Source organism: Heloderma suspectum, chromosome 1 (genome assembly GCF_057233095.1).
Source record: "Heloderma suspectum isolate Gila_16-S chromosome 1, 16-S_ref, whole genome shotgun sequence".
Classification (NCBI taxonomy): domain Eukaryota; kingdom Metazoa; phylum Chordata; class Lepidosauria; order Squamata; family Helodermatidae; genus Heloderma; species Heloderma suspectum.
The window spans coordinates 307,806,534-307,832,470 of record NC_139458.1 but is presented as its reverse complement, the minus strand read 5'-3'; the positions used below and the strand labels follow the sequence as shown (position 1 = coordinate 307,832,470).

General features: G+C 41.9%; 1 protein-coding gene across 6 annotated transcripts in view; it reads left to right on the top strand.

Moving 5' to 3' along the window:
- BACH2 (BACH transcriptional regulator 2) overlaps nt 1-25,937 on the top strand; it is a 248,706-nt gene that overhangs the window by 87,344 nt on the left and 135,425 nt on the right. Inside the window, exon 1 of one of the 6 annotated variants that reach the window (XM_084827119.1) lies at nt 1-16,367. This exon is cut by the window's left edge and continues 8,234 nt beyond it. The exons of 4 other annotated variants lie outside the window; for them this stretch is intronic. The gene's annotated coding sequence lies outside the window, so the exon portion shown is untranslated. One more of the 6 variants, XM_084827111.1, reaches the window with a different exon arrangement.

Below are 25,937 nucleotides of genomic sequence, written 5' to 3'. Positions count from 1 at the left end.
GACAATAACAATTATGTTGTTAACAGTGACCATTTACAAAAACACAGATACCTTGACATTGGTAAATTAACTGACATATGTAGTGTGATAAGAAACCTTTATCTTGCTTTAAGAACTGTATATTACCTAAAAGATACAGTCTGAATAAATGTTTGGAGTCAATAGTTTGTATATAGAAGAGCCCTTCTGCGAATGGAAGGGCTTCTTCCCTCACAGAAGGACTTGTGATCCAGTGAAGGCTTCCACTCACAGGAGCGGGAGGCAGTTTTTGCCAGTACCCCCTTGCCCCATGCAGTCTTCTGCACCACCTTCCATGCTTTTCCAAAGGCCCCAGCAGTTGTCCAGAGGAGATTTTCAGTAAGCAAAGGTAGCTACAAGGGGGAATCTCCAAAACCCACCTACCACTCCCTCCATAAGAAAGAGGTTCCTATATTGGCATCTCACAGGATATCCAGATACAACCCAATATGAAAGCATCTCTGTGACCCCCCCCAAAGTTCAAGACCTGGAAGTTGGAGTCCAATGTTAAAACGTATATTTGATCAGATGTTGTTGTTCAGTCGTTAAGTCGTGTCTGACTCTTCGTGACCCTATGGACCATAGCACGCCAGGCCTTCCTGTCCTCCGCTCTCTCCCGGAGTGTGCTCAAGCTCATATTCATTGCATCGGTGATGCTATCTAGCCATCTCATCTTCTGCCGTCCCCTTCTCCTTTTGCCTTCAATCCTTCCCAGCATCAGGGTCTTTTCCAGTGACTTTTCTCTTCGCATTAGGTGGCCAAAATATTTGAGCTTTAGTTTCAGTATCTGTCCTTCCAATGAGCAGTCAGGGTTGATTTCCTTTAGGATTGACTGATTTGACCTCCTTGCAGTCCAGGGGACTCATAAGAGTCTTCTCCAGCACCACAGTTCGAAAGCATCAATTCTTCGGCACTCAGCCTTCCTTATAGTCCAGCTCTCACAGCCGTACATTACTACTGGGAAAACCATAGCTTTGATTATACGAACCTTTGTCAGCAAAGTGATGTCTCTGCTTCTTACATGCTGTCTAGGTGTGCCATAGCTTTCCTCCCAAGGAGCAAGCGTTTGATCAGAGCAAGCATTTGTCCTTCTTTTATTCTCTATTTTGGATGCTACAACTATGATTTTTGGAAGAGGAAAATAACACTTAGCATTTATATAGCACATTTCAAGTGTTTAAAACAATGCCCATTATATCAGTAATGCATACAATAGTTCTTTATGCTGTTACGTATTAGAGAAAGGGTGGAGGGTAAGAGAATAGCGGCTTTACTAGGGCTACCTGATGATATCCAACACTATCTCTCCCCTCCATCTAAATCCAAGTAAAGCTGTTCTAGTTCAAAATTTGTGTCTGACATCAGTAATAGAGTGGATGAGGGTGAGCAAACTGGAGCTTAATCCAGACAAGACGGAGGTGCTCCTGGTTAGTCAAAAGGCAGATCAGGGAATAGGAACTCATGCTGTGCTGGTTTGAGTTACACTCCCCCTGAAGACTCAGGCTTGCAGTTTGGGTGTATTCCTGGACTCAACCCTGAACCTGGGTGCCCAGGTGGCCAGGAGCGCATTTGCATAGCTGAGGCTAGTGCGCCAACTGCACCCATTCCTAGAGATGCTTGATCTGGTCAAGGTCATGCATGCCTTAGTTATATCCTGTTTGGACTATAATGTGCTCTACATGGGGCTGCCTTTGAAACCTGTTCAATAACTTCAGCTGGTCCAGAATACTGCAGCCAGACTGTTGGCTGGGGCTGGTTACAGGGAGGACATGACTCCCTTGTTACAACAACTTCACTGCCTACTACTACTGAATTCAAAGTTCTGGTTATGACCTATAAAGACCTATATAGCTTGGGACCAGGCTACACGTAAGACCGCCTTCTCCTATATGAGCTTGTCTGAGTTTTAAGATCTTTAGGGAAGAGCCTTCTCTCTGTCCTGCCACTATCAGAGGCATGTTTGGTGGCAACGTGAGATAGGGCCTTAGTGGCTGCTCCCAGGCTGTAGAACTCCCTACCAAGGGAGGGAGGTTGGCTCCCTCTCTGCTGTCCTTTTGCTGGCAAGTAAAAACATTTTTATTTAACCTGGCTTTTGGCATGTAAACTGGTCTGCTGGGTTGGGTGCTGTTTTTATTCTTTTATTGTTGTGTTTTTCTTATTTCATGTATTTGTTTTATGATTGATTTAACTGAGTTTTTATTTTAAAATTTGGTTCTTATTACTGTTGGCTGCCCTGAGTACCATTCCCTTGGTGGAAAGGTGGGGTATAAAACAAACAAACAAATAAATATTGAGTTCATGGCTGAGTTGATATTTGAACTGGGCACTTTCTGATTCATAGTTTGTACTCCTTATCAATTACAGTGCATCACCTCTCAGGGCCTTCCTTGATGGTTCTAAAAAATGCCATGACAGCAAGCCCTTTTTATTGCAGAACTCTGCTTTCAGGCAGTCTTCCTCTGAAAGTTAGTACAAGCAATAGACCAGATCACTGTCTCAGCATCTGTTCTTTTGGCTCTCCCTTTTTCCTCTAAGGATAAATGCTTCAAAATTCAATGTTCTTGTCAATACAAGGAGATACAGCAAAGTTTTATTGTCTTGCATAATTGCACCATTAAGTACTTTATAAACACTAATTAAATTAAATCCCACACTACCCCAGTTGCTGCTAACTATTAAGCAGGCAACTATTATACTTGTTACCCAGATGAATAAATAAGGGTGTAAATAGGTCACATCTACTGTAGAAACCACAATGACTTAGCGACAGATCTATTTATAGAAGTGAGATTTTTTTTGACTCATCACTTTCCTTACCTTTTATGATAATGTAATTTGCAGAAGTATATCGTTGCGCCTTCCATAATGAGGGAAGAGAACTAATGGGAAATTATGCTGATGACTTAAGAATTACTCTGAATTGGTTCCTGGCTGCAGCTTCTCTGGTATATATAGCTGAGTGGTTCTTATATTCTGCAAAAGTCTGAAAGGAACTGAGACATACGTTTAGCAGAGGTTCTCAAAGTGTGGTATTAGTTCTTCTAATGTCACCTCCATACAGGATTGGGGTCTCTGGAAAGGGGAGTTTAAGCCTTTGTGGGGGGATGTGAAGGCAGTAAATGACATAATATTGTCATTTACTAGGTAAGCTGTATCTTCTCAAGAGATAGGCAGATCCATTGTTTCATAGACAGACAGGTCTTTTTGGTAAGCAGTTTGAGCAAGCACAGTCAGAGGGAAACATGCACGGGTATGAGGTAGGAAGGTATAAGGGCAGAATTAAGGAACAAAGGCTGACAATAGGTCCCTGTGTGTGGGAGCAATGCATAGGATGTGGTTTGCTGCTTAGACAGACTGTGGGTAGGCAAAGGAGGAAGTAATATTAGGAGCAAATAGCAGTCCATCACAGTGAAGAGGAAGGGTTAGAGTAAGGCTAATGAGGATACTTGGCCACTAGAGTTGGTGGGGAGATACTTGGCTACTCTGGGGAAAGGCCCCTGTTTTGATCCTCCCAGCAGCTGGAGGTCCTGGCATATAGATAGCTGTGGACAAAGTTTTGAGGACAGGGGAGAGCCTTCTCAGTATTTGTTTTTTATTGGGCTTGGAGGGGCAAGTATAACATAATGATGATCATTAATAATTATACATTTCTACACAATAGACAATCTACATTCCAGGGGTTGGCTGATTGAAATAAAAATATCATTTTAAAAATATTTTGATTAAGCTGTACTATGCTCTCCAGATCAGTGTCACATCAGAGGTTATGTGCTCTACCAAAGACCATAATACTTTTGTTGCAATCACCTTCATGTTTCTCAATAGTTTTAAAATATATTGTGAGTAGAAGGATGCTTTTTCTTTGATGCAAGTAAAGGAAAAGGGGTCAGGGGAAGGCGGGCTCAGCAAGAGAGATTGGTAATGGCTGTAGTTGAGCTTGAACTATGGTGGCCTAACTGTAGGTAAACCAACAGTATTACATAGGTGTTTTTTTGTCTTGGTTCAACATAAATAGGTTCTCTCTAGGTATGTCAGTACCAACACTTTCCATGGTCCATGTTTGAGGCACATAATGAACAGATATAAGCAGGTCCAAAGAAAAGAAGGTGCAGTATTGACTCAGATTCAATTTAATTCTACTTTTCACCAAGTCTGCAATGTAGACTACTGGTTGGGAGGGATTGTGGGGAGGAGACTAGTTTGCAAAGGTCAGATGCAGTGAATCTCACACACACGTGAACGTACGACATGGTGCAGACATGCATTAATATCATTAGAAGAGCCCTGTTGGACCAGACCAAAGGCCCATCTAGTGATGTGTTCTGTTTCCCATATTGGTCAACCAGGTTCCTCTGGGAATCCCACAGGCAGGGTGTGAAGACAATAGTCCTCTCCCGCTGTTGATCCCCAGCAGTATACTGAACCTGGAAGTTGCATTTAGCTATAATGACTAGTAGCCCTTGTCATGAGTGTATGGAGGAATGAGTCCCAAGTGAACTGGACTATGGTGTTTGGGGGCACAACTGTGAGCCAAACCGCACATTACACTAATTGCATAGTGTGTGGCTGGGACGTGTCTTTCTTTTTTTACTGTAGTGTAAGCACACATGGCCCCAATTCGGATTGAGACCACCATGCTCCATGATGGGAGGGTTAAACCTCCCCATCCTGCTTTTTTCCTGATATTCTTCCCCATGCCCGGGTGGGAGAAGGGTTAGAAAAAGAAAATAAGTTTCAGTTGACTCCAATTTCTGCAAAAAATGGTGTGGGGAGGAAGGTTCAACCCTCCCCTGACCAGAGAGTGCTGGCCGTAATCTGAATTGGGTCCACTTACACTAAAGAAAAAGAAAAGCCTCCGCTACATGCTATGCAATTAGCATAATGTGTAGTTTGGCTCTACGTTCAGATAAGACTTTGGGATTAGGTTATAGCTTAATTTTTCATTCTGGAGAGTGGAAATGCACTGTCTAAATATCTCTTCCAAAGCAGTTTTTGTGAATGTCATTTTTAAGCTTTATACTCTTCATTTTGAAGCCAATAAAAGGTAACGTTATTCAGACCTTGTCTGTTATAGGTTTTTCACCACTGTATGGCAGTCTTCCCCAACCTGGCACCCTCAAGATGTGTTGGAGTGCAGCTCCCATAATTCCCAGCCACCATGGCCATGCTGGCTCGGAATTATGGAAGCTGCAGTCCAACACATCTTGAGGGCACCAGTTTGCAGAAGGATACTGCATAGTCCATGCTTTACCCATAACATTTTTTCTTATTTCTCGTTTCTCCAGATTTTCTTGTTCTCTTTCTTCTGTCTCTTCCTCCTGCCCTGTTTTTTCTCTCTACCAAAATAAGATTTAGCATTGTGGAGCTAGATACCCAAGGAAGCTCACCATAGTTCATTTGTTCTTGGAATGAATGTAAGCCTTTTTGTTTAAAGGCATTTGGCAGGACTTAACAAGCTAGTTTTAGTGGGTTTTTAACTGTTACCATTGTAAAATGCTAACACTGTATAACATTGTAATGTTAGCTAATTGAATTGATATAATTTGGAGATGTTTGGGGTTTTGTAAGTTTCATAGAACATTTCAAGAATAAGCATGGCAGAAAACATAAAATAAATGAACTAACCCAGTTAAAAACATGTCAGCCCTAAGTATCAAAATTTCCAGGATTTAAACAGGTGTACAGTATATCAATGCTTGTGGGATTTTCATGCTTTCTTATGTGTGGGTGTTTAGTGGTGTACATTAACATTTGACTTGTCATATATATTTTTGAATATTGTTAGACTAAAAATATTCTGTAGAGGCTATAGCTAACTTTTTAACTTTGTTTTTGGGGGAAGTAGAGAGGATAGGTTTATATGACAATCTTGCCGGCAGGATATCGTATCAAAATTCTGTTGTGTGACTATTTTCCCCTGATCTCTGCTATTTCTAGAACTAGTCTCAAACTTTGTAGAAAAACTGCCAGATGAGCTAATGTGTGTGTGAGGCTACATTAACATAAGCAGAAGCAAACAACAGCTGTAACTTCTGTAGCAGGGGTGGACAACTTGAGGCCCTTCAGATGCTTTGAACTGTAACTCCCAGCAGCCTCTCTCACCATTGGAAATGCTGGCTAGGGCTGATGGGAGTTGTAGGCCAAAACATCTGGAGGGCCACAAGTTGTCCACCCCTGCTCTATAGCTTTTCAGGAGGGTATGCCTTACTACTTCTAATACACATTAGGCACTGGAATACATTTCTCACAAGGAAGCTACCTGTGATGTTCATGTGAGGCCCCACTCAGATTTCTTGCTCAATGCTCTACTTTCAGTGAGGAAAGTAACCCTTCTCTCTGTGGTGTTGCATAGAGGTACCTACAGAATGGATCCTACTCTGAAAGCTGGGGTAATGCTGTGATGAAGAGAATAGGGGTGTGAGCTGGAATTCCTCCTGTTTCAATCTGAATCTGTCTATGAACTCACCAGGTAGTCTTGGGTAACTTGAAGTCTCTTATCCGCACTCCTTCATCTTGAATATGAGGGTAACAATACTGGCCTACCGTATAGGCTTGTTGTGGGGATTGCAGAAATTATGTGGAACAGTTGGGACCCTATGCCTTGACTCTGTGATGCAGACCTGTGTCAAACATTCTTATAGCCCAGTCATGACCATTTTTACTTGGAAATAAACCTTACTATCTTCAGTTTGACTCGCCTGGAAGTAAGCTGTATGAATTTGGACTGTTAGCATAATTCATGGAAGTGTGTGGGTCAGTGTAGTTAAAAAGGCGTTCCTTTTTCTGCTTTTACCACCATCTGAGGTAATGGTAGCTTGCTTGAGGCTTAGGAGGGCCTACAATTGATTTCCAGCTCTTACAGATGGCTTATAATTCTTGCTGATCACAACTATTTAACAAAACCCCACAGCGCTATAGCTAATTAGACAATTATTGATGCTTACATGAGGGGAAGAGTAAACTGAAAGAGAAAGAAGAAGCTATACTGTGGACAGGAATGTACTTATGAAAGCACTGGAAGCCAAACCAGTTTTATTAATGATTTTAATGACACTGAAATGGGGAGAAGAAATCGCTAATAGTACTTGCCCATGATTTTCAAATAAATAAATTTAAGAAATAGAAAAAAAGAGGACAGGCTTTAAAATTCAAAGTGACTTGAAATACACTTGTAAGCAAAGAAAACTGCAAAGCATTAAATGCCAGAAAGAAAACTGAATTGCACACACAAACACCAAAGTGTGGGCTGAAAAGTGCACAGGCTCTAGGATCAAGGGAATCCGGGTCATTGCTCGGACTGCAAAATGCAATTCCTTAAGGGAGGAATAAGCCACCCAATAAGGTTTATGTGTTGATAAGGCCAGGACATAAAAGTTACACACTTACAGCCTGTAGGTCGAATCCTCATTGCCCTTCTCAGGGGGGCTGTCTGCTTTGTTTGGGTTTTTATCTTTGAAGCTCCCCAGGAGTGGTTAGCTGATTAAATGTTGTTTGATGCTTTATATTCTTTTTAAAGTATTTCCCCCGATTTTGTTTTTAAAAAAGAATTCTGCTGGGTGATGACATCTGGCCCTTAGTCTTTCCAGTGTACAGTAAAGGATTCTGATAAGGACAAGGCACAGGGTACTTCCTCAGGGTTAGGACAGTCAGTGCCTTATTCAGGGCCCACCGAGCCAGAGGATGTAGCTCTGTCAGCATCCTCTGACTCAGAGGATGAGTCCCTGGCAGAACTTCCATCTCCCCAGCCTTGCAGACGTCTCAGGCTACAAAATCAGGTGAAGGGCATTTAACAGTACAGTCAGCTCCTCCAGGAGGAGGGGTGCAGCTAACCAGACTACAGGACTTGTCAGCCAACATAAAGCTTCAGTTGACTTTAGCTCCCTACTGAGACAACATTCTCCTATTATCTTAGTAGGATAGAGTTCCAGCCAGCTAGACACACTTAAAGCTATCCAGGGTCCTGTTTTCTTCTGCCTTAAAGTTGCCTGCCATGCCTTCACCTATCTACTTTGATTGGACTGTATGTGCTTAACCTGATGTTGCCCACTGTGACCTGATTATGGTTACTGGGTAGGACTTTACCTGCCTTGATCTGACTGCCACCAGATGCTACCAGCTTTCCCTATGAGCCTCAGAATGGGACATTCTGACAAGGGGCAGAGGAGCTTCATAACTGACACAAGGGCAACTAAACTGTGCCCTGCTTTTAGAAAAGGGGGCGGTAACTTTTGCTATGCAAATCTGAGCAAGAAGGGATGTTCCTGTGTTGCAGCATGTTCACTGCTGAAATTTTATATATATATGATATGTATGCTCAAATAGCAGAGCTGGGAAAGATCTCTGCTTGGGACGGGAGCTGCTGCTGGTCTTGGATAGGTTAGGGCTGGGGGGAAAACACGCCTTTTCTGGGGTTTTTTTTTTTACTGTTCTGGTAAACAGAACAGAAACACTTCACATTTGTACTGTTGTTACTTTTAACAAACTGAGAGAATGAACAGGCACAATACACATTTTATTTCAGTACCTGAACTACATAGGCTTCAAACTCTACTGTGCATAGCTCGTCCTTCACAGCTGCATCTGACATCACAACCTTAGTACGAACCAGTGTGCCTACATGTTGGGAGGGAATAACCTAGGAAGATAGCAAGAGACTCAGGTTGCAATCCTGTACACAGTTGGGCTACTTTTAAAGCTCACAGAACTGAATAGAATTTAAACAGTCTAACCATGTGCAGGATTCAGCCTTTACCCCCGTAGAAATAAAATTACTGTGTAGTGCAGCACAAAAATTATGTGCCAGTGAACATAGAACAGAAGATTACCTTCTGTCTTTTTATGGAGAACAGAATCGGTATGCGGGGGGCAGGGGGATTTATTGTGCATTCATTTCAAGCTGACCAAGCAGTTTATAAGAAATTCAACTAATGATTTATTTCCAGAGAGAGAAGGTGTTCTTGATGACATGTCATTAGTTGCTTAATTATTTGAGGCAGAAATTGTACTCAGCATTTTGTTCATTTTTTAATATGGTTTCATTTAAGAAATCCACCATGAAAGCATCCTTGTGTTAGAAATAGATGATGAACCTGCTAAGCAAATAAATCCATTGCAAATTGCTGATATTTCAAGTCTTTGTCTAGCTTCAGAATTTGTGCATATGTTAGCAAAAATACTCTTGATTTAATTCCTTGCCTCAATACTTAAACAAAAACAAAAGGTTGCTGATTCCTTTGAATTAGGTTTCACTTGTGCTGTAGGGGTTGGGGAGAAACATGGTAAACAAAAAGATTGTTCCAAAAGAACCTTTAAGATTTTTTTTTAAAAAAAAAGAACGAAAGGCTTTTGCTGTTTACAATGCATCATTCATGTACACCAGCAAATATAAACATCAAAACAAGGAACAAGCATCAGAAACATGAACATAGAAAGAGATCACTTTGCATAATTTGCTTGAAACATTTGGGTGGGAGGAAGGTCAAGACACACAAGTAACCTTTAATTTGGGAATCGTCCAGCAACAGTCAAGTGGATTTGTTCACACTGTATGTGTGAGAGAACTCTGAGAGAGTGGAGGTTGCTTGTGAGTGCTGCTGTTGTTCCTAGCAAAGAGAATACAATTGCACCAGTTTACTTGTACAATAAACATCAACTTAGTTGTTGAGTCTGCTTTTCAACCAATGCAATGGCCCATACTTTCTATACCAAGCATCAATAAACAGGGTGCTAATATCTCTCTAGCGCCAAGCCATCTCAAGTCTAGTGGCCACTAGTAAGAAAGCAATTAAAGGTTGTTGTTTTTTACAGAAGTCCTTGTTAGTATCTATGAATATGCCTAGTAGGGCAAGCTCTGACTAACTTCCAAAACTTGTCCACTAATGGCCATGTCTGGTGCATGTGGAAGTATATACCAAGGCTCTGAAACTCTGAATGTGTTTCCGAGATGCATGTATGCTGTTATAATGGGTGTTGGGAACTACCTATGGGCCAATTTAATGGAATTTTCCCTAATGTTGGGTGAGATTGATTTCATAGGTTTCCTATGCCAAATAGAGGACCAATCACTATACGATATCTCCCGACACGCATCCTTCTCCCAGACTTCCTTCATTCCCCCCAAGAAAGATCAGGGAGATAGAAGAAGCTTATTTATAACCAATACCAGACTCTTAGATATCTGTGTGTAGCCCAATGCTACCTTTTCAAATGGGGTGGGATCTCTAGTTCTTTGTTTCAGAATTATGGGATTTGAGGAGAATTCCATCATATTCTGATGGATCTGAAATCATGAAACACGTTTTTCTTGTAATCTACCCTTCAACTAAAAGCCTAAAAGTAGCTTGCAATTGGGAAAGAAATCTCAGAATGAGTAGGGTCTTGTCTTTTCCCAGTCTTTAAGTTGATTAAACCTCTCTGGATCATGAAACATTCGGTGAGAGAGCATGGGCATTACAGGAGAAGCTGATGGTGCAATCTGTTCACACCACCTCTTCCAGGCAAGTAGTGTTGCCCTGAAGAAAGGATGGTTTAATTTAGAAATGTTCTTAAGCACAACTAGGGAGAATGGCAGTCTCTTGCAAGAGTTCATGAGGACCTGTGTTCTCTCTGTCTCTTTATATAGGAGGGAGAGCAGCTGTCTGAGTTGAAAAGCATAGAGATACCCCTGGACATCTGGCATACCCTCCCTCTGATGTTTTCCCATAGAGCAAATTGCTTGCTAATTGAGATTTCCTGCCCTCGTGCATAAAGTTCTTGAACGGTGTCCGCCATTTGGTAGGGGGGATTGTTGGTAAAGTTTGAAATAAAGAGGGCAACTTGGACATTGCAGATGTTTTGAGTGTAGCAATGAGCTCAAGCCAGGAGAGATTACCCTTGGACCAACATATGACATCATGCTTAACATGATGAAAGGCTGTGCTATGGTTACGTATCTTTAATTTTGTGAAGTTCTTTAGGATGTGTATGCCTAAATATTCAATGTATCCTGGCCTGAGTGCCAGATTTGAGGTAAATTTTAAATGTTGTAGTCTCAGGGGTTGATGTTGAAGCAAAGGGGCTTTGGTGAAGTTGATCTTCAAAATGGCAGCAGAGCCATAAGCCCTCAATTCAGCTATTTCTGCTGCGTTCACAAGTACATGGGTTGGAAAGAAAGAGAGCTACATCATTGGCAAGTAAGTTGACAGTATGATTCTGTCCAGTTAAGTTGACCTCCTGGATTTTGAAGTTGCTGTGAAGGGCCTCTGCAAATGAACCTTCATCATTATTGCAAAAAGAAGGCATCATTCTTTCATGCCCCTGCTGAGCTTAACTTTTTGGGAATCGTATAAATTAACCCTAATTACTGCCATGGAGCTGTCATTTCAGGGGAGTAAGTGGAAAAAACACTCTCCTGTATTCAATTTCAGCAAGACCTTTTCCAGGAAATGCCATTCTTACCTGTCAAAGCTCTTACAGGAATCTAGGGACCAGATTGCTAGGGATCTTTTTTTGGTTTTACAGTGATGAATCATGTTGTGAAGCCATCTGATGGGCTAAGTCTTCCCTAATCTGGTGCCCTCGAGATGTTTCAGACTACAGCTCCCAGCATTCTTCCCTCCCATTGGCCATGCTGCCTGGGACTGATGGGAGTTGAAGTCCAAAACATCTGGAGGGTGCCAGGTTGGGGAAGGCTATGGTAAGCTTTTTGCCTGTGGGGCATAAAGTTGGTTTGTGTGCCTTTATGTTGGATGTGATGGATGAATTTAATCCGGCAGTCAGGTCTGCTGTTAAGTTCTTAGCATCTTGATTTACAAGAACAATAGGTTGGTTGGAATCCACTTTTTCGATGTCTTGATCCACTTTTAGGATTAGAACTATTGTGGTGGATTTGTAGGACTGTGGAATTATGCTCCTTTTGAAAACATTCTTGAACTGGACCATGAGCCATGGTACCAGGATGTGTTACAACTTTTTATGAAGTCCCCAGTGAAGCGGTCTCGTCTTGGGGAGATTACTTCTTTGCCCTCTTCTTCTGAAATTTCCCAGTTTAAAATTTCTTTGTGGGTGGAGATGGGATGATGACAATATAAAATATTTTTTCAAATGCTCGGAGGCATTACGTGTAAGATGTCTGAATTCCATTGACCTTGTGTCAATTTGCCATTCATGGGGGCAAGTGTATCTGTTAGTATTTTGCTTGTTTCACATAGGTGTGTGTTAAGTGTTATGTTCATGCTAATATCAAGGCTTGAACATGGAACCTGTAAAACTGATGTTATTATCAAGCTCCTGGGTATCTTAAATGAAAATTCAACAGATAAAGCAAGTTGTGTGAAAAATAGGTGGGTAAGCAACTTGAGAAAGTGATCTTCAGAATACTACTAGCCTCTCTAACATTTATTTTTTTAAAAAAAACTAGTTTCCAGAAGTACTGCCATATTTCCTCTTATTTACTTTAGTGTTGTTGTATATTGCACCCCATCGATCTCCACATCATCTTAGCAAGGCCTGTAGTTTGATAGCAGTTTCCTGAATACTGCTGGCTCCATAGTTATTGCAATTCTTTTTGGCTGAACTCCTAGTCCTATTCTCTGTGTCCATGCAGTTACCTTTGCCAAAATTTGAATGGTTTGCATTCAGGCTATCTCACATCTGTCTCTTCATGCATTCCCATTTTACTTTTTAAATTATGTATGCTATTAATTTAGAAGAAAAAATAACAGAAGGTAGAAAACAATGCATCTTAAAGAAATTCCCAGTGATTACTTGAATGCAGGCGTACACAGCCTTTTCAGCTATGAGGGCTGTGTCATGCTGGGTTGGGGGATTGGGGCCTGCATATACATGCACACACAGACATACACATAGACATGCACATGCACACACCAACGATCTGTATGGTGATCTCTGGTGGAGGGAGTGGAAAGTTCAGGTTGCAGAGAATTTGGCAGAAGGGGGGTCAGAGCACCCTTGGGGGCTGCATGGAGCCCCTGGGCTGCAGTTTATGCACCCCTGCTTTAAAATTTTCAAATTCTTGCAGTCCTTGTGAGAAACTGACAGTGTACTACTCCCTTACATATCTGGTTAGAAGTAAGTCCTATTCACTTCGATGGGACTTAATCCCAGGTAAGTGAGTAAAGGATTGTAGCTTTATATTGTCTCAAAGATGGGCCTTCTTGACTAGCAGAAAAATGAATTAATGTGAATTAAGCAACTGTATATTAGTTTGCATATGCAATGATGCAGAATCTTGTTTTTCTCAGAGCAGAATTTTAGTGCCTGCACAGATTTCTGTGATTAGAAATGAAGATGTTGTAGTTTGGCGAGATTGGAAGGTTCCTTACTTTCCTTTAAACTGCAAGCTAGAAATTCTTTCCAGTTCTGTTATGATCTCTGCTGGTGATAAACATCGGAGGTTTTTAATTTTATGTTGAACAATTATATTCAAAGGTCAGTTGGACTAAGCCTCTGTCCTTGGTACTGGACAAACATAGGACATCATTGGCCAAGGAACCAATTTCTTTTCTAGGTTCAACTCATAGGAGCTTTAAATGCTCAGAATTATCATATATTATCAATAAATAATTAGAAAATATAGAAAATGGGGTGTGTTATCAATAAAAAATGAAGTATATCAGTTGGCTTTTACCACTTAGGTATGGTGTGTTCTGTTGGAGGATGGCATGAAATGTGGAATTGTTAAAGCTTCTTCACAGAAGTTTGCGGGCTCTTTACATGATGCTGTGATCATTCAAGGTGTCTCCTGAACTAAATGCCCTTTGTTCCATTTTTAAATAGATCGCAGATAATGAGCTATCAAATTATCCCATTGTGTTCTCCTTCAGTTTCCTCTGTGAAAAGAGTAAAAGTGGCAAGAAGAGGAGCGAGATCGATGAAAGATAATGGAAGACTCAGATCCGGGGAGAAGGATGGGGAGGGGGTTGGGGAAAAGGAAGCACATGAAAAAGGCAGTCATTGTGATCCTGCATTTAAAATGGAAGCAGAAAGCCCCATTTTAAATGCAGGATTTTAGGCTGGTGTAGAGATGTCCATGGGTACCACTGAGATACATTTTAAAGCATTCTACTGGTGTTCTCTCCAGAATATGGAACCTATCGCCAGACTTCTCAAATGGCCGTATGCAAGCATTTGTGATTAATTGATAGCAGAGAGGACAACCCCATTTTAATGCCCAGAAACAAAGGAAGCGCTACACTTAATTCTTTTTTTTAACCATTTTTGTGTTATAAGCTTTTAATTATGGTGTATTAGGTATGCTATCATGGGTGTACTTTCAAACATTTTCCTAAGTTTGCAGTCCTGTGCTTGTGAACTTGAGAGTAAACTCCGTTGATACTTGTTTCTGGGAAAACATGTGTAGCATCAGGCAGTGTGTGATTGGTTGGTTTCTTTTTCGTTGAGCTTTATATCCCACCTTCCTTCCATTATGGAACTCAAGGCAATCAATATACATAAAGTTTCCAACTGGTCTTCCATCCAGGCATTGACCAGACCCAAACTTGCTTAGCTCCAGCTGCATTTTATGCTTTTCGACCATGCCCAGAGTTAGTATATGCTTTATTGTAGTCAGAGGCACATCTACCCTCTGCCAAATGTGTAGGAAATAATTAATTTTTTAAAGTAACTCTACCATTTACTTTTTTATTTGCTTTGTGATGGGGAAATACTGAACATGATGGAAAGTAATACAATATTGGCCATTTGTTTCAATGTTGACCTGTATAGTTCATTCACCACCCATCAGGAATATGATCCCTGAACTTCAACTGGTGAAATCTTCATACCACACCAAGTTGTCATGTATTTCCCCAAATAATGATATCTATTAGGGCCAGAACTCAACTCTTTCCCTAATGCTTTTTAGCCAAAAGGTATTTCCCAAGATTTGCATGAGCAGTGAATCCCCTGATTTGACAGTGAGACTGCCTCTGAGATGACTGTCACAGAAACAAGAAGAAAAGAAGATTAAATGTATTGGCATTAGCATTTTGAATCTGCTGTTTCCTTACTATCTTTAGATTCAAATCTGTGTGTGCATTATTGGTCAATTTCTCACCATATATGAAGCATTTTGCATTTATTTTGCGTGTCCTAATTATGATTCAGAAACAAGATTCTCTATACATTGAGACCTTTCAGATAAAAAATGTTGCTTTGTTTTGTTTACTCTCTATCCCTAACTTCCACTTTTCTGTTGACTTCTGTCCCCGTTGTCAGTGAATCACCAAACAGGCAAGCCAAAATAGGCATTTCCAAATTTTGGTGTCCTCTTGTCTCCAATTCTCTGGGTAAGCATATCAAGATTGCCTCTTTGTTTACAATGGCCAAGCTGTGCCCTCCCTACCAACCCTAGTGCCAGATCAGCTTTCACAGGTTTGATGTGAGGTACTCTAATTGTGTTGAAATGTATTTGGAACATCAAATATCATAAATAAATTCTTATTCTTCAGTACCAGGCTGAGACTTTGCCTCCCCCACCCCACCCCTTGGCAGGTCTAAGCAAGGAAATCTTCAAACCAGGAGCTGTAGCATAGGCAGTCTTACTAAGAAGAAGTTGACATATGGAACTATTTGCAGTCTATCAGCCTTGTCGTCGCCCTCATCTACACATGCAGTAGAATGAAGTGGTAGAATTCTGAGATGGCATCATCCTGAAGTGGTATAGTGGACTTCCCCATTTAAAACTTCAGTTGGGAGAATCACATTTTTGAAATGTTCCCCACTTCCTTAAATTGTACAGCCCTTTTAGCCATCTCAGGTTTCTGCTACCTCATTCTGCTGCATGTGTGTAGACCAGGTCGTAATCATTTCTATAAGTAAAGCAAGTTGTACCAAGCAAGCTAGTGGCCTGTGATGCTTCCCGTGAACTCCTTCCTTTTGTGGACTGTCGATGTCAGGGTGGATAGGACCTGTGTTCAACTTGCGTCACTTCCTCATGTGATCAATGTGTGGTGTAGCATTGCCACTTGTTATGGGGGTATGACTTTGCCATGTAGCAGTCATTTTTGGCTGGGTTCCTTCCTGTTGAAAATCTCCCCTCCTTTGCAGCTGGTTATTTGCATCAGGACCACAACAGGAACGGGGGGGTGGGGGTGGAGTGTTAAGCACTCCCTCCTCAACCTTTGTGACCCTGATGTTGCTTGGCTTTCTCACAGCTGCTATTTACATTTTGAAAATGTGCAGATTAATTGCATTCATGCCATTAACATCACATCTGGTTTGTCCCTCAGTTTTACACACCAGGCTGTATGTAAGTCTTCAGTCTCGATGAAGTATTTACCCCGGGAAACCTGCACTGAAAAGGCACCTGTTCCAGCAGCCCAAGTGCTTGGATAATTACAGCTTACAGTGTATGTAAATATTATGTGGGAGTAAAAATTACCGCAGAAATCATGAAAACCCACCACATTCGTGAAAATAAATTCTTGGCCAGAAACTTTTTTTTATGTATACTTTATCCACAGATATTTATTCTACACAAAACTATGAGAAGTAGGATTGCCAGATTAAAATGTCACGTTTGCAGCTGGGATATCCGAAAAGGAGAGAGCAGGTTCTGTAGAACTGTGCAAATAAAGGACATGTGTTGTATTGTATGGAATAGATGTCTTGAAATAAGAGATTAGATCAATTGCAGGGAAATCCTTTGCCAGTATGTCAGTCTCTTCCTGCTTGTGAAGAGTTTAGATGTCAATGAGAACTCTTCTAGTTTTCCACAGGCAGAGATAGTTCGCTGAGGTGCTACCTGCATGTTCTGCATTGTGAGGAAAGCTGTGCCATGGGCTCGCATGCATATTTAAATCTGTTCTCAGAAAAAGATTTTGATTTGCAGACCATTTTCTCTCCCCACCCGGAAAACCCAGGTCACACAGAGTTTCTGAACCTTGCAATTCCAAGGACAGCCCCTTTGCCACCCCACAAGTATATTTCATAACTCCTCAAAATGTTGGAAGCAACTTGTGATGCAGTACAGCGAAGTGTTGGTTGGAAGAAAGAAATAGGGGAGGCTTGGGATACAACCTAATATTCTCTTTGGATCCTGGACAGGGTGTTCAGCTGTCATAAGCAGGTAAGTATTTTGTCAGCACGCTTCTGTCAGCTCTGCACCCCAGACATATGAGTCACTCACTCACTTTTTTTTCTGCATACTTGCAGAGTACTTTTGGAGGATTAAAATTTCCCACCTTTGGGGGGAGGGGCAATAATGGGGGAGACACTATTATGACTTGAGCCTGGGGTATCTGAGGAAATGAGCATTTTTTTCATATGTGCAATATCAGTGATATCAATGCCAGTAAAGATTTGTGACATGGGAAAACTAGGTAACTGTGATTGCACATATGCTTTACAAATCATTAAAAGGTTATCAAAAATGAGAAGGCTAAACCACAGATTGGTGCAGGATCTGTAACATCTTCACGTGAATTGAAAGAGTTTGTGTGTTACCAAGTGGCCCTTTAAAAGGAGAATGTGTTTAAAGAACTTGCAAATGAATCGTACTCTCAGAAATGTAGGTCAGTCAGTGACCTCCCAATTGAATGAGGCAGCAGTTTAATAGTGCAACTGACAGCTCAACAGCAGTAAACCTCACTGTCTCCAGGAAACTTGTCTTGACAAATGTAAACACGTTATATCCTGTATTTCCCTGACTTTTTTTTTCCCAATTGACACAGCAGGAACCACAAACTGTCACTGTGAAGTCCCCTTCCCTCAGTCCTCCTTGTCCCCAGAAGGAAATGTATTGCAACATATCTTAATTTGTTGTTGTTGGGAAGCCTGTGTGCAGTGTTGAAGGCTTTTTGACAGCAGAATCAAACATTTTGAAATAAATCAAATTACAGCAATATGGTTTTTTTCCCTTTGATGATGGGAGAATTCTTGAATAAGATAGGGAAGGGAGGAGAAGCTGGTTTTCCATTCTTCCTTTCACCCAAACTATCTGTTTTCCTGGGGCTATTTTGTATGTTATGCAGCTGTGGGCAACAGTGTGTTCACCACTTCAAGTGCTTGCAGGAGGGAGTGGCAGCTAACCTTAGTTGCTGGATACTTGTCCTGGGTGTGATATGTGCGACTGTAAACATGCATTTGTTTTATGCACCCATGCATAAAATGTTTTGCATGTACCATTAAACAACAGTGTGTGAAGGTAGACTATATTGTGTAGCCACAGTTGGCAAACCTTCTACAGGAGACATCTAACTTGATTTCACAGTTCTGTGACAGGCAACTAAAAATGCTAAAAGAATCCTTGAAGGGACTGGCACAGATCCTTGTTTTGCCTGGGAACATCCTGCCCCAGCCTAGCCAACAGTTACTTGTTCATTTTGTAGAACCTGGCCTGATCCTGTAGTTATCATTGTGAATGGCCAAGGGATGAGCATGAGCTGCAGGACATGTTGTAAATAGGTCATGAATATCTGTGCCCCCACCCTACCCCCAAATAAGCACCATTCAGCTGGCCTCCTAAGCTTCTGATCTATCCCCAGTTATCACTGTCATTTATGGTGTGGGGCAGTAGAAAATAAAATCAAAGTGTTTTATATCACACTGTAACAATTCTTGTGGTCTGTCTGAGCTTAGGACCAGTCTGCACATTCTGTTTCCCACGTGGAGGAGGCCACTCAGAACAGCCTACACATGATGACATGTCCTTGCCATCGTCATAATGCACAGCACTGCTTTACATGATTCTTCCATCTAGTATGGGGATTCCACTGCAAGCTGCCGCAGTATTGTTGGTGGCTGATGTATGGAGGGTTTTTATGCCAATTAGATGGAAAATTTGCACAGAGAGCGACACTTCTTGTTAACTGACAAAATAAGTCACCCTGTAGAGCTCCTGTGATACATCAGCTTTCCCAGTAAATCAGTTGTAGACTTAATTAGTGCATTAATCAGCCTCGTGTCTTTTCTTTAAAAGAATAAAGATGCTTAAGTCAGCGGGGGTAGTAGTGGACTCATATACTGGGGTGAGCTGGGTTCAAATCACCACTCCCCAATGAAGCTCACTGTCATGTGCCATTTGCTATATCTCAGCCTAATCTACCTCATAGGGTTGTTGTGAAGATAAAACAAGAGACATATAATGTAATGATTCACAAGCCTTTGTTTTACTATAGTACAAAACCTTATAGTCTGGTGTACCTTATTCTAAACTAGTGAGCGCTTTTGCGAATACTTATAGTTAGAGTCAATAAAGAGAAATGTTACTCTTTTTTAACTTCTTGTCTGCTTAAGCAAAAATGTTTCTTGAGAAAGCTATACAGCATTATTTTTTTTTCTACTGGGAATGTTTGCTGTGGTTAGACATTTCTATGCTGTTGTCTTTAAAACTTCCAGTATTCATTTTAAAAAAATTCAGTAACTTTGGTGAGTTTTCCACTTCACAAAACCATTACTGTGCAAAGGACAATTTAAAATCATACATACGTGTACATATGTCCTTTATTATGCCTCACTCACAATACCAGATGTGAGACACAAGGGCACCTTTGAATTAATATTTCTTTTTTCTTGGATATGGTTTTCTTTGCATTCCTGAGCAGGTCCCATTTTGTTGTTCACTTAATGTGTTGCAAAGAGGAACTGTAATTCTGAGCCAAGTTGGAGAATTATAGATTTCCGTTCCAACAGCCCTTGGCTCTGCCTCTTGTAGATAGAGTAGTCTTTCTTTTTCCATTCTCTCACAAACATTTCTGATCGTGAGGAGTTTTGTTTGTTTGTTTTTAAGTCATACCTTACAGATTTTTGCCTTGATGCAGCTCTACTTGCAGGTTAAAATGTGACTAATAGTTCCAGAATGTGAATGGGATGCACATTCAAGTACATAGCCCACTGAAAGCTGCTTTTTAAACATTGACCTTCAGCATTTCTCTACAGCTAGACTGTGGGAATAGTTGTAATATGTTGGTGTGTTAGCTGCAGATAGTAATGGTCTGCCTTTATGTGTTGCTGCTGCTATTGCTGCTGCTGCTGTTGTAGTCTCCGATTCCATTGTTGGATAAAGCGAGGCACATCCTCGATCTCCCCTCTTCAGATGATGTCCGGGTCATTGGTTCCCTACCATAGGATGAGATAAGGGACAGGTCCATCAAGCCTGAACCTCTTTGGGGCCATGATCTGCTTCTGCACTACAGTAAATTGTCACATTGCTGATCTTCTGGCTGCTGCAGAGGATCACTGGACTCACACTGTTCCCAGTTCTCTGGCTATTTGTACTCTAAGCCATGTTTTGTCTCAACTTGGAAAGGTGCCAGTTGGATTCTGCCTGCACCTTGGTAGTTGCTTCTTTCAGCATTGGGCCCAAACTCCCTGGTTTGGTTTTAGACTCTGATTCAGATTCAGAGGCAGAGCTACAAGGAGCCCAGCCAAGGCAGAAAGCAGGGGAGGAAATTCCCCAAGACTATCCAGGAGTCAGGGATGAATCTCCCCAGGGGCTTATCGAACAGGAGGCCCAGGTTCAGAGACTGTCATCCACCCCTCCCCAGGGGAACTCATCCTTTGTCAGAGGGGGAGGGAGTCCTGGAACTGACAGATGCCAGAGTTCAGTGCAGAGTTAAGTGGGCAGAGTTGAGAGGAGGTGAGAGGTAGGCCACCAGATTGACTGCCCTTCTGTAGTTGGGTCAGGGGGACCCTCCCTGAAGGAGGAGCCCGATAAAAAACAGCAGGAAATGATCCATTTGAGTTGACAGGCAGCTGCCTTTACTTGTTTAGCTAATTAGGCGTAATGTTACTTCACTACTCAGTGGGATAATTTAGCTGTCCCTGACAGCTTCTACCTCTTCACCTGATGCTGCAATGGGAGACCCTTCCCCCCCGCCCCCCAGCAAGGACAATTTGCCCTATATAAAACAGTTCTTTCAGATGAGGAGCTCACTTGGCTTGGAAATTTGTCAACCTCCAGTACTATCCAGTATTCCAGCTTGTCCATTCTGAGTCATGCATGCTGGTAGCCATTCCCATGCTTCCAGGTTTTTCAAGCAGCTGAGGACTCCTGTAAGAAACGTACATCAATGCGTCCAACCTCAAAATATTTGGAAAACCTTTACAGGGTCCAAGAAGAGGACTGCACATTTTTGTTCCACCATCCAGCCCCATATTCTGTCATTGCTGAGATGGCACAAGGCACAGTTTGCCAAAAACTGCCCCTGTAGACAGGGAAGGGTGAAAGTTGGATGCCTTGGGACACATTCTGTTCCACAGCAGCCCTTTCCCCCTGGACTGTATATCCATAGATCTGTATATCCAAGTATCAGCATTTCCTGTGGGAAAATGAGCGGTTTTTTTCAAATCTCTGCCAGATGAAAAGAGACACCTCGCCAAACTATTCTACATTGAAACTCAGTGTAGATCAACACCTCCTGCCACTGTAGGTCTAAAGTGGGGATGGGTAACTTGTTGGCCTACAACTCCCATGATTTGAGGCCCTCCAGGTGTTTTGGGCTACAACTCCCTATCCTCCATAGCCCATGGTGAGGAATTATGGGAATTGTAGCCCAAAACATCTGGAGGGCTACAAATTGCCCACCTGGCTTGGATCTATAGGCCTGATACAGGAGGCCAGGACTTGTATAGATGACCTTCCCTTTGATGGGGAAGGCCTTTTTTACTGCCCAAACAGGCACTCTTGACACAGTGCAAAAGGTGAAGATGATGTGGAGAATGGGACTTGCAGGACAGCAACCCATCCTCACTCGTGGCATAGAAGATGGTCCAGTACACAGAACTCATGTTCCTTCTCTGTATGTCCCACAGAACATATATTCATTTACTTATGATACCAGACTTCCTCTTCTAAATAGGAGGCCAGGTATGATACCCAGACCTGCAAATGCTCTGCCCCACAGTGTGGTGAATATACCTGATATGCACCTACTTCAGGTCATCCTCCAAGTGATCAAGGTCGCAAGGATATGCTTGACACAACAATCGTATGCAGCAAAATTGGTTCAATTTTTGCACTGTGCTGTATCTCACAGTTTTGGTCCAGCATGCATTACAATTTCTTCTTTCGTGACAGTCTGATGGACTGTAAGTTTATTCCATAAACGTTTACTTGGCAGAAGTGTCGGCTAGCTGTACCCCATCAGTGTTGTGTCTGTTTTTCCCATTCATTGACCAAGAAATTTCTGACGGGCCTGTTACACTTGTATCTGACACAGAAACCACCTGTCCTGACATGAAGTCTCTCGGTGGTCCTAAAGGGACTCATGCCATAACCATTGAGCCATTTGCCACCTGCAGTTTCAGGTTACTGATGCTGCAGGTTCTTTCTTGGAGGCCATGTCAGCAACATGGTCTAGCAAACTTTGTGCACTACACATACATCCACCAAAGTTCCACAAGGACGGTCATTCGGCTGGATGTGGCTTTCTTGCCCAAGGTTATATCTCCATGTAAATCAGGACATTTTGCTACCAGCATTCTTCCCTTATGCTACTGCACAGCTGGAGATCTTCCTCCACTTGTTAGATATCCACAGGGCATTCGCCTTTTACAAAGACTGCACCACACCCTACTGTAAAGGTCAGTGTCTGTTTGTTTCATTGACAGAAGCCATTCCGTTTGTAGGAATTAATTGGATACCACCCACAGGTCCCAATTTTGGCAAATACTATACTTTTAGAGTTTTATATCAAGTGCCTAAAGTTTTATTCTTCAACTCATAGTTATAATTTAGAATTAATTGCAGAGAGTATTAATCCATTCCTTTCAGTCCAATCATTTCATCACCACAATTAATTAGTTAGATTAGATACCTGAAAGACATGCAGATCTCAGCCAAGAAGTTGCCTCTTTTACATTAAGGAAAACACATTAAGAATATGTAAAAACCATGAAGGGTGGGGGGAAAGCAAAAATAAGCACTTCTGTCATCACAACCATCTTTCCAGCTTGTTAATTTTTTGCCCCTTCATTCTATTGCACCAGGTCAGTTTACTTGCATTGTTTGTTCCTGCAAAGTATTTTTGCCATCCTTTCTCTTAGTGCATCCCTCTTTCTAGTCCATCTGCTTTTACTTTGACACATTTTTTTCAAGGCATCCCTTCTACTTGATAATGACATGAATGCACCCCGATCTTTTGAAAGTGTTTCTGCATGCGTATTGCTCTCCAGATTAGGCTTGATACACAAAAGTGTGTTGGTAAAAGCCTCACATCTAGAATATAGGGCTGTGCATTCAGTTATTTTTACTAGGTTGGGATCACTCATACATCCAACACAGTGGTTTTCAAGCGTTCTGCCTTCAAGGAAGTTTTCCATATTGATGCCCCTGCAGCAAAACCAAATAGAACACTTGCATAATGCAGATGTAGGACATAGTCTAGAATGAACATATGAGATACTAGTCAGATTTTATTGGGCCTCATTGTCTCACTCACTGTGTATTGAGAATGTGCTCTAGAGTGTAGCCAACCCTCTCCTGCAGCTGTCCATTGATGGGGAGAATAAATGTGGACAAGCTGTCATTGTAGGAAAGGTTGTCCAACCTCTCCTTCTCAACATTGACCGACTCTCCAAATTTTGTACAGGGGCAGATCTGCATGTGCAGTCTTCAGCTTCATATGGGGATCTGTGAATTAAGACCTCTGTGATCTTATTACATCTCCACATGTCTGTAGCACCACATAATTTCCTCATTGGTTTGAAGGGATATTTTTCTTTCATAAACGACATTTTGAGCTGAAGTACCTTTTTCTTTTTGGAAGCTTCTGTTAACATGGTGTGTGTGTGTGTGTGTGTGCGCGCGCGCGCGCGCGCGTGTGCCTGCCTGCCTGCCTGCCTGCCTGCCTGCAGCGGTGTAGTGGTGGCAGGTCACGCCGGGGTGTTGCTCTGGCACTTTTTTTTAAGCCAGCCCCCAGCCGGGTCACAGTCTGCTAGGGAAGGAGGAGGGAGCAGAGGGAGTGTGGGTGGCAGCCTCTTGGCTGCTGGCCAGACAAAAGGAGTGAGCGAGGGAGCCTGAGGGAGCTCTGCAGCCTCCTCTCGCCTCCCCCCCTCTCCTCCTTAGCTCTTGGCTTCTCTGCCCATTCCGGCTCCATGCCTGCGCACCCGGCTCTGCCCTCGTCTCCAGCAACACTGGCCACCTCTTCAGGGCTGCTGCTGCTGCTGGCCACAGCAGCAGCGGGAGAGTGGGGGGCGTGCTGCCACCATTATTTACTTATGAGGCAGGGCAGGTGGCTGGTTTGTGCCAGACAGTTTTTACGATTTATCACACAATCCTATGCATGTTTACTCAGAAGTCAGTCCCGCTATGTTCAGTTGCCAGTTGGGCTTTCTCCCAGATAAGTATGCGCAGGACTGCAGCCTTAGCTGCCTTCCCAAGATCTCTGTAAATTTAATTCAAAATAAAGACCCATTGGATTGCACTGTTAATTCTTGAACATTAATTTCTACAATAAGCAGAATTGCCAAATGCAACCTGGTCTGTCAGCTACACTTTTTGGTACAAGATTGGCATGTCTCTGGGCAAACAAACCCTGATGGAGGGAAGGGAAACAGAAAAAAATCAGTTGGGGAGAGAGGAGAAATAAGGTAGGTGTGTGTGTTTCAATCCACCTGGGTATGTGGACGTTTCTGTTGCAGGATGGGAGATATAATGAAGGCGCTTAGGAAAGGCTAATGGGTAATGGGGCACCAAGGGAGTCTGCAAGGGGGCTGTTTAAATGAGAAGGGATCTGTCCGTGAGGGCTGAGTTGAGGGGTTGAAGCTTCCATAGAGTATCATATTTTGAAAACCTAAAATGTTTGTGTTTGAGTGAGTGGGTGGGTGAAAATGATTAACACCCCTGCATTTTTTTCTCAGACATTCAATTGAAATATCACTGCTTTACTCTCAGCTGCACTGTTTTGGATCCCAGTTAAAGGCTGTATATCTTACAAGGTTGTAAAATCTTAGAAGGGGAAGCGGCTGTGAGGGGACATGGCTATGGCTGTCACGAAGAGACCCCCTCACTACTGAATTTGCCATTACACGTGTGTGTGTGTGTGTGTGTGTGTGTGTGTAAAGAATCAGTCACTGCTTCCTAAAATATCTCTGAATTTTCACCCTTTAGTTTTCAGTGTAGGGGTTTAGAGGCTAAATGTTCACCTTATTGCTATAAAGTATCTTTTGAAGGAAGCTCATGAAGGAAAATGGTAATGCAGCTTTTTTTTTTCTTTTTTGGCTAATTAGAACTAGCCCCAGTCATCTTATTATTTCTTCCTCTTTCTCTTTCTCCCTCTCTCTCTCAACTATGTTTTAGAATATGATTCACAACATATTAGACCAGCATAAGCAAAATCCGCCTATGAGATATGTTCTCTCCAAACAAATGTGGGCACATTTGCAAAATTATATGCCTTGTTTATACATAGGTTTTTTAAATGGTAACAACAAAAGCGGAAAAAAGAAGTAAACAAACCCCTAAAATGACTCCAAAATAGTCATTCTGACTGATTCGGTGTTTAATTATTAGTGAGGGAAAGTAATTGATGACTCAAATACTCAGCACTATGGCAGTTTCCGAATTTCAGTTTCATGCTAGGTTCTTTTTAGGAATCGTTTTTATTTGATAGTTGAAGTCAGATTTGTGTTGTACATCACTGCTCAATCAGAAAACCAGTAGTACCTTGGCCAGAGGAGTACTTCAGATTTGTGCAGTAAAAGTAGTCTAACCCACAGGACATCAGCATTAAGTAGATAGTTGCATCTTTCTCTATACTCATTTAAACTGGAAAAATCCAAATTTGTATTTTCGTGTGTTACAGTGAAAAAGAAACAACTGAGTCAAAGTGCAGAATTTAATCACTTCCCATTCTGAATCATTCTGGTCAGGGTGTATGTTAAATTGGTGACTCAGAAGCTGAGATGCAAAATAATTTGCCAAATGACAGACAGAAAGAAAGAAAGAAAACTTTGAAAAACAAAGTGAAAAACAGACT